Genomic DNA, 16,287 nt, shown 5'->3' with positions numbered 1-16,287 from the left:
CCTGTCCATCACCACCTCCCGGAGTTCTCTCAGACTCACGTCCATCGAGTCCATGATGCCATCCAGCCATCTCATCCTCTGTCGTCCCCTTCTTCTCCTGCCCCCAATCCCTCCCAGCATCAGAGTTTTTTTCCAATGAGTAAACTCTTCGCATGAGGTGACCAAAGTACTGGAGTTTCAGCTTTAGCATCATTCCCTCCAAAGAAATCCCAGGGTTGATCTTCAGAATGGACTGGTTGGATCTCCTTGCAGTCCAAGGGACTCTCAAGAGTCTTCTCCAACACCACAGTTCAAAAGCATCAATTCTTTGCCACTCAGCTTTCTTTATAGTTCAACTCTCACATCCATACATGACCACAGGAAAAATCATAGCCTTGACTAGACGGACCTTAGTTGGCAAAGTAATGTCTCTGCTTTTGAATATGCTATCTAGGTTGGTCATAACTTTTCTTCCAAGGAGTAAGCATCTTTTAATTTCATGGCTGCAGTCACCATCTGCAGTGATTCTGGAGCCCAAAAAAATAAAGTCTGACACTGTTGCCACTGTTTCCCCATCTATTTCCCATGAAGTGATGGGACCAGATGCCATGATCTTCGTTTTCTGAATGTTGAGCTTTAAGCCAACTTTTTCGCTTTTCTCTTTCACTTTCATCAAGAGGCTTTTTAGGTCCTCTTCACTTTCTGCCATAAGGGTGGTGTCATCTGCATATCTAAGATTGTTGATATTTCTGCTGGCAATCTTGATTCCAGCTTGTGTTTCTTCCAGTCCAGCGTTTCTCATGGTGTACTCTGCATATAAATAAACAGGGTGACAATATACAGCCTTGACGTACTCCTTTTCCTATTTGGAACCAGTCTGTTGTTCCATGTCCAGTTCTAACTGTTGCTTCCTGACCTGCATACAGATTTCTCAAGAGGCAGGTCAGGTGGTCTGGTATTCCCATCTCTTTCAGAATTTTCCACAGTTTATTGTGATCCACACAGTCAAGGGAGTGAAGCACTTTCCCAGCATCATCTTTTAGGATTTGAAATAGCTCAGCTGGAATTCCATCACCTCTACTAGCTTTGTTCGTAGTGATGCTTTCTAAGGCCCACTTGACTTCACATTCCAGGATTTCTGGCTCTAGGTGAGTGATCATACCATTGTGATTATCTTGGTCATGAAGATCTTTTTTGTATAGTTCTTCTGTGTATTCTTGCCACCTCTTCTTAATATCTTCTGCTTCTGTTAGGTCCATATCATTTCTGTCCTTTATTGAGCCCATCTTTGCATGAAATATTCCCTTGGTGTCTCTAATTTTCTTGAAGAGATCTCTAGTCTTTCCCATTCTGTTGTTTTCCTCTATTTCTTTGCATTGATCGCTGAGGAATACCTCCAACCAATTTCTGGCAGCTAGAATGAGTCCAGCAGGACAGGTTAGGCTCGTTAGTATTCATTTAATAAATATTGACACAAAATTAGGATTCAGCTATCACAAAAGAAAGGGCATTTGAATGCTCAGTAGGCAATCAACTGAGTCAAATACCCTGTTTGAATAGATGGAAAGAAAAAAGGGAGGGTGGAAGGAAGGAGAGAGAAAGAGAGGAAGAGAGAAATGAAGGAGGGAAAGGATAGAAGGAAGAAAGAAAGGAAGGGGAGTGAAAAGGAGGGAAGAAAGAGAAAGAAAGATATGTATTTCTAATAATTAATGACAGAAATCAGAGGTGATCCTTAATAGGGAGTAAATGACTCTGGTTTAAAATTTTATAATTTCACAAAATATATGGATTAAAATAGACCCTAAACTTGGTTCACCATGTTGGTTCTCAAACGTCACTGACCATTTGTATCTCCTATGAAGGTTGTGAAAATTAGGTTTGCCTATAGATATTCTGAATCAAAACCCCCAGGAATGGGCCCCAGATATCTGTATTTTTAAGTTTCCTTGGAGGTTCTGCTGATCTGACAAGTTTGAGCACTATTGGCATATTCCATCCTTTTCCCAGGCGTTAGTGGTAAAGAACCCACCTACCAATGCAGGAGACATAAAAGACGTGGGTTTGAAACCTGTGTCTGGAAGATCCCCTGGAGGAGGGCATGACGACTCACTCCAGTATTCTTGCCTGGAAAATCCCCATGAACAAAGGAGCCTGGTGGGCTACAGTCCATAGACATGCAAAGAGTTGGACACGACTGAAGCAACTTAGTTGCATGCATTCCAGTTTCTACCTCTTTTCAAAGTGAAAAAGTGTGAAAATGTGAGTGGTCTATGCTTCTTTAGAATATAGAAACAAAATATATGAGAACATTAAAAGTAGGAAAATATAGTTCTAATTTTTGAACTAAAAATAAGTATTTGTATAAGCCTGCAAAATATTATGATGTGAAATTAACTAACTTTATGATATAAACTCAGTATGTCTTATATGATAAAGTAAGAAAGTAGTCAAAGATATCTACATCTATATCTACACACAGACACACAAATGTATTCATAGCATAATAAGTGTGAAATACTCATGATAATTACTGTCCTCATTTCTTTAACTGGTCACATTGTAATAGCTGGTATTTATAATGACCTTCCACCACCAGCCCTATGTATTCCCTTTGCCCTCAGTTGGTCATGGTTCTTTACCTGGTGGGGTGACCAAAATCTTCACTTCTGAAGGGTCTGGACCATTAGTATTCCTACCTGCATTAGTTTCTTGTAATATTCAGTAAACTTTAATTGTAGAGAGTGGTCATACTATTAATAAGAGCTACCTGAAGGGATCTCCTATATTACAGACATATTCTTCTTTACTTCCATTGTGGGCTAGCAGTCTAATTTTCCCTTGGCAGTCAGGATCACTCACCCCAGCTGGCACGATAATCTCCTTCTTTGCCTATTGATTCAGAGGCGTGAGGACTCCAAAGTAGCCAGGTTGCAGTCTTAACTTCCAGTTCAATGGAATCATTGTTCTGTATCCTGGTGGAATAATTTCTCCCTCTGGATCTAAGACCTCTAGGCCAGTAGAGAATAAAGTCATTGGAACAGTAAGCAAAATTTTGCTAGTGGATTATTATTGATAATAGTGAGTGGTACTACTTCCATTTCTAACCGTTGATTCCTGGATTCCTGAATCCTGGCTTTTGAAAAAAAAAACAGCAGTGCTATATTGGATACTGATTCAGAGCATATATGGCCTTCTGGAGAACCTTGCCCCAGCCCTGCAAGGTATTGGTATCAAGCAGCACTGTAATTGAGTATTCAAGAGGCCCTTCCACCATGCTATGGTGGCAGATAAGTCAGTTATAATACCAGTGAATTCCATGAGCATGGGCCTGTTGCCACAGTTTTGCTCTGAAAGGAATTCTTTGATCAAAGGGAATGCTATGTAGAAGACCATGAAAGTGGATAAGGATTTCTGCCAGTCCACTGATGGTTTTTGTATAAGTTTTTGCATAAGCATTGCATGTAAGAAAGATGTCTTTATCCAGAGTGAATATATATTCCAATAAGAATAAAGTGCCGTTCCTGCCATGGTGGAAGTAGTTCAATGTAATCAGCCTGCCACCAGATTATTTTGGAGAATTGTGTCCTATATGGGACTCAGTGTTGGTCTCTGCTGTTGGCAGATTAGACGTTTATTGGTGACTGTAGTCAGGTTGGACTTGGTGAGTGGAGGTCCATGTTGCTGAGCCCATGTATAACCTCAATCCCTGCTACCATGGCCATTTTGCTCATCAGTGCCCTGGGAGATGACAGGGTGACTGGATAAAAAAGCTGACTTGTAGCCACAGAACAAAGTCATCCTGTCAATTTGATAATTAAAATTCTTCTCTACTGAGGTCATCCTTAGGTGAGCACTCACATAGGACACAGATATCTTCATGTTTTTTTGCCTACTCAATGAGGTCTATCCACATAGATTTCCAGTCATGTTTCTCTCAGGTCTGTGACCATCCAGCCAAGTCATGGGCCACAGTCCATGAATCAGTATATAAAATGTACCTGGCAATTTCTCCTTCTAGGCAAAGTGACAAGCAGAACAGAAAATCCATAAATGCACCCACAAATACAACCAGTTGATTTTTGTTAAGGGCGCAAAGGTAATCTAAAGGAAAGGGGTAGTCTTTTGGACAAATGATGTGGCAACAATCAGACATCTACATGCCCAATAGTAAGTCTAAATAATGGCCTTATACCTTTAACTAAAATAAACTCAAAATGGATCATAAACTTACATGAAAGATGAATAACTATAATATTTCTAGACGATAGTGTAGAAAATCATGTGTGACCTTCAGTTTGGCAAAACTTTTTAGCTACACCATCAGAATCATGATCCATGAAAGAAAAAAATGATTAGTGGACTTAATTAAAATTAAAACTGTATGCTCTATTGAAGGAAAATATCTCCAATTAAAATTCAAAGTGCCAAAAAGAAAAAATAATAGACTTATGCTCTGAGAAAGGCACTTAAACGTGAATGAAAAAGAATCACATACTAGGAGAAAAAACTTGCCAAACATATATCTGATAAAGTTATGACCAACCTAGATAGTATATTCAAAAGCAGAGACATTACTTTGCTGACTAAGGTCCGTCTAGTCAAGGCTATGGTTTTTCCAGTGGTCATGTATGGATATGAGAGTTGGACTGTGAAGAAAGCTGAGTGCCGTAGAATTGATGCGTTTGAACTGTGGTGTTGGGGAAGACTCTTGAGGGTCCCTTGGACTGCAAGGAGATCCAACCAGTCCATCCTAAAGGAGATCAGTCCTGGGTGTTCATTGGAGGGGCTGACATTGAAGCTGAAACTCCAATACTTTGGCCACCTGATAGGAAGAACTGACTCATTTGAAAAGACCCTGATGCTGGGAAAGATTGAAGGCAGGAGGAGAAGGGGACGACAGAGGATGAGATGGTTGGGTGGTATCGCCAACTCAATGGACATGGGTTTGGGTGGGCTCCGGGAGTTGGTAATGGACAGGGAGGCCTGGCATGCTGCAGTCCACGGGGTCACGAAGAGTCGAACACCACCAAGTGATTGAAATGAACTGAACTGAATAAACACCCAATATCCATGAAGCTCATTGGAAAAGACTCTGTGCTGGGAGGGATTGGGGGCAGGAGGAGAAGGGGACGACTGAGGATGAGATGGCTGGATGGCATCACGGACTCAATGGACGTGAGTCTGAGTGAACTCCGGGAGATGGTGACGAACAGGAAGGCCTGGCATGCTGTGGTTCATGGGGTCGCAAAGAGTCAGACACAACTGAGCGACTGAACTAAACTTTACTGATTACCATTTTAATGATTATTGAATGTATAGTGATGTTAACTATCAATTCCTGATATAAGTAATTTATGCCTTGACTTTTATTTCTGTTCACACTGGTTAAAACATTAATTTTATTCATCTTCTCAAATAATTAGCTTTTGCTTTCATTGATTTTCTCTATATAATTTCTGTCATATGTTTCATTTATTTTTAATCTGAGTAATTTCATTTCCTCTAGTTACTTTGAATTTATTTGTTCTTTATTTTCTAGCTTTAAAGTTGGGAGAGGTGATTGATTGGAGACCATTGTTCTTTCAAAGGTAGGCATTTAATGTTGTAAACTTTCCTCTAAGTTCTGCTTTAGCTTCTTGGATGTGTGAGTTTATAATTTTCTTCAAATTTGTAAAAATGAAACTTCTTAAAGATGTTATGCTTCTCACTGACTATTTATTAATTTTTTCCAGTTTTTTCTTTTGTGTTCCATTTTGGATAGTTTCCATTGTTATATCATAAAGTTCACTAGTAGTTTCTTCCATAATATCTAATGTGCTATTATTCCCATACAGTATGGGAATCCCATCTTGTACATAGTCATCTTTACATCTAGGCATTCACTTTTAGTCTTTTGTGTTTTTCCATATCTCTACTTAAGATATTCAATATTTCCTCTGGCTTCTTGGATATACAGAATGCAATTATAATAATTTTTATAATATTTCTGTCTACTAATTCTGTTATCTATGTCAATTCTGAGTGTGTTTATTTTAAATAATTAAACAGTTATTCTTCTCATTGAGGGTTGTATTTTCCACTTTCTTTGTATGTCTGGTCATTTTCTTTATTCCATGCCAACACTGTGAGTTTTACCCGGCTAGATATTAGATATATTTGTGTATTTTTATTCCTAAACTCTTCGATCTTTTATCCCGAATACAGTTAAAAGTACTTGAAAACCAACCTTCATAGGCATTAATTTTCAGGTTTGTTGAGTGTTTAGTTATTGGTGTTCATTTACTAAGTCATCTCTGACTCTTTGTGACCCCAGGGATTGCAGCACACCAGGCTTTCCTGATCTTCATCTCCAGGAGCTTGCTCAAACTCATGTCCATTGAATTGGTGATTCCAACCAACCATCTCATCCTCTGTCATCCCCTTTTCCTCCCACCTTCAGTCTTTCCCAGCATCAGGGTCTTTTCCAGTGAATCAGCTCTTCACATCAGGTGGCCAAAGTATTGGAGTTTCAGCTTCAGCATCAGTCCTTCTAGTGAATATTCAGGGTTGATTTTCTTTAGGATTGACTAGTTTGATCTCCTTGCTCTCCTAGGGACTCTCAAGGTCTTCTCCAGCACCACAATTTGAAAGCATCAGTTCTTTGGTGCCCAGCCTTCTTTATGGTCCAACTCTCACATACATGACTACTGGAAAAACCATAGCTATGACGGTACAGACCTTTGTTGACAAAGTGATGTCTCTGCTTTTTAATATGCTATCTAAGTTTGTCCTAGTTTTCCTTCCAAGAAGCAAGCGTCTTTTGATTTCATGGCTGCAGTCACCATCTGCAGTGATTTTGGAGCCCAAGAAAATAAAAGTCTGTCACTGTTTCCATTGTTTCCCTATCTATTTGCCATGAAGCGATGGGACTGGATGCTGATCTTAGATTTTTGAATGTTGAGTTTTAAGCCAGCTTTTTCACTCTCTTCTTTTTTACCTTCATCAAGAGACTCTTTAACTCTTCTTCACTCTTACCATTTGGTTGTTGTCATCTGCATATCTGAGGTTGTTCATATTTCTCCCAGCAACCTTGATGCTTCATACAGCCTGGCATTTTGCATGATGTACTCTGCATAGAAGTTAAATAAGCAGGGTGACAGTATACATCCTTGACGTACTCCTTTCCCAATTTTAAACCGGTCTGTTGGTCCATGTCCAGTCCTAACTGTTGCTTCTTGACCTGCATACAGGTTTTGCAGGAGGCAGGTAAGGTCCTCTGGTATTCCCATCTCTTTAAGAATTTTCCACAGTTTTTTGAGATCCACACGGTCAAAGGCTTTAGTAGCATGATCTGTTTGCTGAATTGGTTTTATTATTGCCCAAAGGGTTTGCAGTCTTGCTGTTCCTTCTTTCTCATGTTGGTTTAGAGAAAAGATTTCATGGGAAACTAACTATATAACATAATCAAAGAAGAGTGACCCTGTGTTATTGCCTAATAGCAAAAGTAAGACTAGAAAGTCTGGGGCCAGGCCATTTCCAGTCTTTGATTCAATTTTTCACTAATATCCATCCGAAGCAGGACAACAGTATAATCTTGTACTGTACATTTCTAGAATGGAAAGGAATGATGTTCCCTGGTAGTTTGGGCTCTCTGGCTAAGAGCATAGAGGATCAGAAAGTTATATCAAAGCCATATGGTTAATGGACATTAGGAACCTGTTGGGATTTCCTATTCAGTAAGTGGGATTTACTTAACATCCTTCATCAATGCACTTTACTGCTGAGGTTCACAAGTACCCTGTGGAGAACATTCTGTCAAAGCTGACACTTTGGAGAGCATGACTTCAAACAGATGGGAGTAGTGCTGGGCTCATATGTTGGTTATTACATTTCCTAGTTTTAATTATATCACTGAACACATTAGGTGGATGGTATAAAGCTGTACAGAGACCAGAGAAAACAAACAAAAATGCTTCCACAAGTTCCTGGCAACAGATTTTACTATGAATTGGGATTTTAAGAGGCTCTTCAAGGCAGTTTGCATTTTCAGGTGTGCAGGTTTAGGCAATTGGTGTTACATTCATCACTGCTGATGAGAACAAGATACCCTCACTGCATGTGATCTCATTTCTTGTGACACCATGTTTGTAGGCATGACAGGAGCCCTTCCCAGAGAGAGGGCAGAGGTTAACAGTCCAATCCAAGTCCTCACAGAGAAACTCTTATCAAGAGAAAAAACACTTAGAACTAAACAGTGTGGGCAGAGCATGGTGGACAGAACATTGTTTATATTTGTTTCAGCAGAAATACAAATGATACAAATGAACAGATTACGAAAGATTCATACTGTTATTTTTAAACATGTATCCTTAAGTAGAATGGGATATTTAGCTCAATCAGATGATCCATCAGATTAACAATTCTCACTTTACCAAAAGCATTTTAACTAAACTTGGCTCATCAATTCATTTCATGTAATGTTGCTTTGATATTTCTGGAGACAGTTCCTTTAGGAACTAGCATAATATTTTAGCATATTATTCTAGAGTAAAAAAAAACTGTTTTAGATTTTGGTTCTGTCACTTATGAACAGTGTGACTTTGGATCTCACTTCCCTTATATGCAATATGGGGGTAAAAATAGTACCTCCCTCATAAGTTTCTTCTGAGCATTCAGTGTTGTCTATAAACTGATATTATTTTAAATCTGATTAATATATTCATCACTCCCCCTCACTGGACTGCACTCCATGTGGAATTATTCAGATTATTTTACTTTTCTTGACTTTAGTCTTTGAATTACTAGTGAATTGTGTGTGTTCTTTATACATTATGTAATTTCTATATCATAAGTTTCAGTCTTCCAATCAGATATATTTGACAGAGATTAGTGTAGTCAATATAAATTCTTTAAAAACATATCTATTACTTATTGAGAATAATTCTAGTCACAGTAGATAGAGATGGTCAAATAAGATGTTAATGTCTCATCCCAACAATCCTAGAATATACTGAGAAAGCTGGGAATATATAGGTAAACAGAAGTACAGAGTGAGGAGGTCCTTTAGGGAAGAACTTGTAGATTCCTTTACACAGAGAAGGTGAGGTCTGAACTGAGTATAGCAATCCATGATACTCTGTGAAGGCATGGAGGTTTGAAAAAGAACTAAAAGTAGAATGAGGCTTACCAAGCAAAAGATATGTGAGGGTGTGTAAATGAGTTGAGACACGAGAAGTAGGGCCAAATCACAATATCCTGAATATGTATTAAAAAAAAACATTCACTGTTATCAGTCTTCATGAATAGGAACAATAATTATCCATGACAGTAAACTGAAGATTCAGTGACAGAAACGTGAAAGTACACGAAAAAGAGGAATACTGTCTTTGAAGTACCTCGTATGTGCCAATCTTAAGGTTAAGGAATTTTAACATATGGTAACAGAGTATTTAACATATAGTAACAGAGTATTCCCTTGTAGCTCAGTTGGTTAAGAATCTTCCTGCAGTGCAGGAGACCTGGGTTCGATCCCTGGATTGGGAAGATCCCCTGGAGAAGGGAAGGGCTACCCACTCCAGTATCCTTGCCTGGAAAATCTCATGAACAGAGGCGCCTGGAGGGCTGCAGTCCATGGGGTCACAAAGAGTCAGGCACGACTGAGCGAGTAACACTTACTAACAGAGTATTTGGCAAATCCCATTCTCATCCACACTGCCATGGGTCAAGTCCCATGAAAAGTTCTGGGAGAAACATTGGAAGTGGACTCTGTCTATTGGCTGCTGTTGCTTCTGTGGCTGTGGGAGCTGTTTAAGCGTATTTTGGTTCTGGCATAGTAGAGCCAGCACCAGGTGAAGATAGCAGCTTTTATGTCCCTGTGGTTTTTGGCAGTGAGTAAGTCATTTAACCTTTCTGTGTGTGTTTCCACTGCAAAACGTGAAGAAATGAACCAGGTGACATCTGATGTCGCTTCTTGCAAAAGAAAAAAAAAATTATCATCCATACAAGTTGTACTAAAAGAACAGAGAAATTCAAAGGATGGACTCATTTATTTCTTGAGCAAAATGAACAATACTTAGTCTGTGCTTCTATGGGAACTGGAATCTTAAGAACATATAAGGAATGAATAGCCCTGCTGCAGAGACAGATTAAAAAATAGATTGCTGTCCACACACTCATCAGGATAATGGCAGAGGGTGAAGCAAAGCCCTCAGAGCGGTCCTCAAGTTATAACTGAGTGTGTGTGTGTGTGTGCATGGGTGCTCAATCATGTCCAACTCTTTACGACCTCATGGACTGTTGCCCACCGGGCTCCTCTGTCCATGGGATTTCCCAGGCAAGAATACTGGAGTGGGTTGCCTTTTCCTCCTGCAGGGAATCTTCCCGTCCCAGGGATCAAACCCCATGTCTGTTATGTCTCCTGCATTGGCAAATGAGTTCTTTACCACTAGTGCCACCTGGGAGGCCCATAACTCAGTGTATAGTATGGGAAGTCAGTGAAGACTTCAGAGAAGAAGCTATATCTAAGTTGAGAACAAAACACATATTCTAAGTTAATGGGCAAGACAGCAAAAAACATTCATTCATCTGCTTCCCTGGGTAAACTATTCATGCCTTATGTGTCCCTGTGATTCTAATGCCCTTAGGGGTCTAGATTAAGGATCATTTGTTTGGCTCCCATAATAAATGAGTCTATTCTTTGAGTTTCTGTCTGGTTTTGGGCATTCAGCAGGGGCACCCAGCAGGTGCAAACATGAATGATTGGAGAATCAAGTGTACAGGGAACCTTAGGGTGCTGGGTAGGGCTGGAGTAGAGGGAACAATGGGGTTCTGGGACATAAAAGTGAGTCTGTGGTATCAGGAACCAGCTCATGAAAGACCATGTAAGTGATACTCAAGAGATGAGTTTATTCCAAAAGTCATGGGGAAAAAAAAAAAAAAAAAAGTCATGGGGAGGCCAAGGAAGGATTCTTCAGCATGAAGTCGCATGACCAGATTTGCCTTTTAGAAGGCTGTCTCTTTAACAGTGAAGGGACTAGACAATGAAGGAATGAAGAATGAGTGTCAGCATGTATAGAACTCAAGATCAAAATTGATGAGATCCAGTGCCAAGAAAATAACAGAGAAGACAGAAAAGAAAAATGAAAGAAATGCATTTCATTTCACGTTTGAGAGCAATTGCAAGGTAGAGTTGTCTAGGCGTGGTGTCTGCTTGGATGCAGGAAAAGGACCAAAGAGGAGACAGTTCTACCCCCTATTTTCTGATTTTGGCACTGGCAAAATGATGAGGCCATTTGAGGAGATGATGAATCTAGTTCAGTTTTTTTTTCCCCAGGGTGTGAACCTTGTACCCTGTCACAGAGGAAGAAGGATGCCAAGAATTAGGGCAGATTAGTTGATATCAAGCAACAGATTAATGTGAGTACAACAAGGTCTCAGAGGATGGTAGTGAAAGGACAGATCATTCATGCAAGACATCTGAGTATGAAATGATGAAAATATTTTTTAAACCACGAGGAAATGATTACGTAGAACATGAGACTGAAGAAGCTGTCGCAGTTGCTTTTGTTTTGTTTTTAATGTGTAAAGGATAAATAGAAAGCTGATTGAGGGTATAGAAAAGTAATGAACTGAAATATTTGAAGAGACAAAGAAGTGAATCCAAAGCATTGGTTGCTTCAAACAACTTAAAAAATGAATAGAGCTATGTTGTGGGTCCATAACTGACATAGAAGCTAAACTTGAAAACCTGACTTGATAAGTGATTTAAGAGTCTTGACCTTTGACTAAGAAACCCCTAAGGGCTCCCACATATTCTCTTAGTCCCTGTGCAGTCAAACCCGAGGCATATATATATATACACACATGCACGCACACACACACACACACACTAAATAGTGATAATTTATTTATAATATACTTATGATGATAATTTGAATATATTTATATAATAGTTTCATAGATATTATTGACATTGACATAATTTTGTAATTATGATGTAAGTTGAAATAAGAAAACCATCAGCAGTTACCAAGTCTGAGTTATTCATGGTAAATTTAATAGTGATATGAGTGCAAAAGCTGGGGGCTGTGTGTTCACTGTTTGGTGAACATAGTGAACAGATCTCCCTTCTGCCAGCTCTGAAAGTGCCTAAGTAACTCTTAAACTTTCAGGAATCTGTGTCTCTCTTACCCTTATCTGTTCTCAATTTCACTGGGGAAACTCAAAGAGCTTCTTTGACCCTATTAGACTACTTAAAGATTTTCTGAATATTAAACAATATACTTTCTTTTCCATTGCAAGTCATTGTTACATTGTCTTATATTTTCTTAGCTTTTTTGTTTTTTTTTAATCATAGTTCAAAATACAAATGGAAATGCCTAAAATATATGTATGGTGAAAAATGGGTATTGCTTTGCTCAGTGAGTTTTAATGTTTGTTCAGGTTTTCTGTCTTGGTTTCTGCTTTCCTGAAAAACTCAACTATAGTCTTTTTGTTCTGTGCAGAAAAAATACTATGAATAAAATATAGCTGGTCTAAATAGACTTTTAAAGGAATTTAATGACTCATTGTTTACAGGTTATGCATTTTTTAACTCAGCAAACCAATCATATAGACTTTCATCAGTTGATATATTCTGTCTAAAATCAAATGTGTCTATTATGCTCCTAACACATAGGGAAAAACTGTAGGACCTTCTTTTAAACAGTGGGTAAAAGACCTAATAATAAAGGATGTTTCTACATGATAAGAGCTTCCAAGTGTCATCTAAAGCAATTTCAGTGGTCTATGGCCAAATCCAGCACACTATCTACTTTTGTAAGTAAATTTTATTGGCACACATCCATGCCCGCTTATTTGCATGTTGTCTGTGGCTGTTTGCACACTACCAAGGTAGGGAGGAATAGCTGCAAGAGAGACCATAAGCCCACAAACATTAAAATATTGCTGTTTTTAATCACTGTTATATTCTTATATCTATCCTATAATGAAGCAGAAATAGATGTTTTTCGGGAACTCTCTTGCTTTTTCCATGATCCAGCGGATGTTGGCAATTTGATCTCTGGTTCCTTTGCCTTTTCTAAAACCAGCTTGAACGTCAGGGAGTTCACGGTTCACGTGTTGCTGAAGCGTGGCTTAGAGAATTTTGAGCATTACTTTACTAGCATGTGAGATGAGTGCAATTGTACGGTAGTTTGAACATTCTTTGGCATTGCCTTTCTTTGGAATTGGAATGAAAACTGACCTTTTCCAGTCCTGTGACCACTGCTGAGTTTTCCAAATTTGCTGGCATATTGAGTGCAGCACTTTCACAGCATCATCTTTCAGGATTTGAAACAGCTCAATTGGAATTCCATCACCTCCACTAGCTTTGTTCGTAGTGATGCTTTCTAAGGCCCACTTGACTTCACATTCCAAGATATCTGGTTCTAGATTAGTGATCACATCATCATGACTATAGGGGTCATGAACATCTTTTTTGTACAGTTCCTCTGTGTATTCTTGCCACCTCTTCTTAATATCTTCTGCTTCTGTTAGGTCCATACCATTTCGGTCCTTTATCAAGCCCATCTTTGCATGAAATGTTCCCTTGGTATCTCTAATTTTCTTGAAGAGATCGCTAGTCTTTCCCAATCTGTTGCTTTATTGACTATGCCAAAGTCTTTGACTGTGTGGATCACAATAAACTGTGGAAAATTCTGAAAGAGATGGGAATACCAGACCACCTGACCTGCCTCTTGAGAAATCTGTATGCAGGTCAGGAAGCAACAGTTAGAACTGGACATGGAACAACAGATTGGTTCCAAATAGGAAAAGGAGTACGTCAAGGCTGTATATTGTCACCCTGCTTATTGAACTTCTATGCAGAGTACATCATGAGAAATGCTGGACTGGAAGAAGCACAAGCTGGAATCACGATTGCTGGGAGAAATATCAATAAACTCAGATATGCAGATGACACCACCCTTATGGCAGAAAATGAAGAGGAGCTAAAAAGAAAGAGGAGAGTGGAAAAGTTGGCTTAAAGCTCAACATTCAGAAAACGAAGATCATGGCATCCGGTCCCATCACTTCATGGCAAATAGATGGGAAAACAGTGGAAACAGTGTCAGACTTTGTTTTTGGGGGCTCCAGAATCACTGCAGATGGTGATTGCAGCCATGAAGTTAAAAGACGCTTGCTTCTTGGAAGAAAAGTTATGACCAACCTAGACAGCATATTCAAAAGCAGAGACATTACTTTGCCGACTAAGGTCCATCTAGTCAAGGCTATGGTTTTTCCAGTGGTCATGTATGGATGTGAGAGTTGGACTGTGAAGAAGGCTGAGCGCCGAAGCATTGATGCTTTTGAACTGTGGTGTTGGAGAAGACTCTTGAGAGTCCCTTGGACTGCAAGGAGATCCAACCAGTCCATTCTGAAGGAGATCAACCCTGGGAATTCTTTGGAAGGAATGATGCTAAAGCTGAAACTCCAGTACTTTGGCCACCTCATGAGAAGAGTTGACTCATTGGTAAAAACCGTGATGCTGGGAGGGATTGGGGGCAGGAGGAGAAGGGGACGACCGAGGATGAGATGGCTGGATGGCATCACGGACTCGATGGACGTGAGTCTGAGTGGGCTCCGGGAGGTGGTGATGGACAGGGAGGCCTGGCGTGCTGCGATTCATGGGGTCGCAAAGAGTCGGACACGACTGAGCGACTGAACTAATATATAGAATTACACATAAGGAAAATCGTATAGTATATATCCATTAGTATCCTCAACTATAGTTGAGAATGTGATTCCAGTCCAGTATTCCAGAATAATATTCCAACTTATGGATCCACCATGACTTTAAATGTCTCATTTTTTTCCAATGATTTGTTATTGAAAGTGGTATAAGGTGAGTATTCTTGAACATAAATATCTCTTCTTTTCTTCAGTTGTATTCTTTAACATTCTGTAAATGAAACAACATTCTTTAAATTAATATCTGTCATTCTGGAAAATTTTTCTTGTGTCCCCTTGCTGTCATTACTCCTCCCTGAGGAACTACTCATCTGATCTCTAACTTTATAAATTATTTTCATCCTTTCTAAAAGTAAATATAGAATATAGTCTGTTGCATCTATATAGTTTATAGTCTTGTGCTTCTTTTACTTAACATAATGGACCATTGAAGTCATTCCTTTTTAGTAGTTTATTGTTTTTTTAAACTTTTAATTTTATATTGGAATATAGCTGAGTAACAATGTTGTGATAGCTCCAGGTAAACAACAAAGGGACTTATCCATACATATACATGTATCTGTTCACCCCCAAACTCCCCTCCCATCCAGGCAACCACATAACATTGATCAGAGTTTCCTGTGCTATACAGTAGGTCCTTGTTGGTTATTCTTTTTTTTGTTGTATAATATTCCATTGGATAAATATAGCACAGGTTGGTGAATCAATTCCCTGTTGATGAATATTTGGGCTGTTTCCTCTCATTAGCTTTTATGAATATAGATACCAAGAATAATAATGGACAAGACTTTTTGTGGGCATATGTGGTTGTTTCTCTTAGGGAAATGCCCATAAGAGAAATTGCTTGTTCATATGATAGATACAAATTTAACTTGATAAGATGCTTCCAAAGTAATTATAAAAGTAACTATATCAATCTGCACTGCAACCAGCAACTATATGAAAGTTTCAGTTGCCTCACTTTCTGGATAAAACTTGGTATTGCCAGGTTTTGTTTGTTTTAACTTCAGCAATTCTAGAGGGCTCATTTTTATTTTATTTTGTATTTTGTTGACAGTTCGTGATGTCAAGGATATTTTAATATGCTTTTTGGCCATCTTGTGTCATCTTTTCAAACATTTTGTCTACTTTTTGATAGATATTTTTGTTGTCCTCTTATCAAGTTGCAAGATTTTCACTATATTCCAAAGATGAATTCTTTGTCAAATATATGTATCATATATAGTATCTCCTCATCTATAGTTTGCCTAAGAATTTAATTTTGTTAAAAACTTATTTACTGTTTATTTCTTTTGTAGTTTGTGCTTTCTATATTCTCTAAAATATATTTTCCTACCCCAAAATCATGAGTATTTTTTTCTTTTTTCTCCTACTGGTTTTAAAATTTTGACTTTAACCTTTTCTTGAGTTTTGTTTTGTTTGATTTGGTTTATAAGCCTCTGTGAACTGATTATTTTGTGTGTGTGTAAGGTGTGAAGCTAGGCCTAAGGTTCATTGTTTTTCCTATGGAGATAACCAGTTATTCTAGTGCCATTTACATAAAGGACTTTTTCCTATTGAATCACATTGGCAACACTGGAAAATCAATTGATCACATATGTG

This window comes from Budorcas taxicolor, chromosome X, assembly GCF_023091745.1.
Source record: "Budorcas taxicolor isolate Tak-1 chromosome X, Takin1.1, whole genome shotgun sequence".
Lineage (NCBI taxonomy): Eukaryota > Metazoa > Chordata > Mammalia > Artiodactyla > Bovidae > Budorcas > Budorcas taxicolor.
This window is presented reverse-complemented; position numbering follows the sequence as displayed.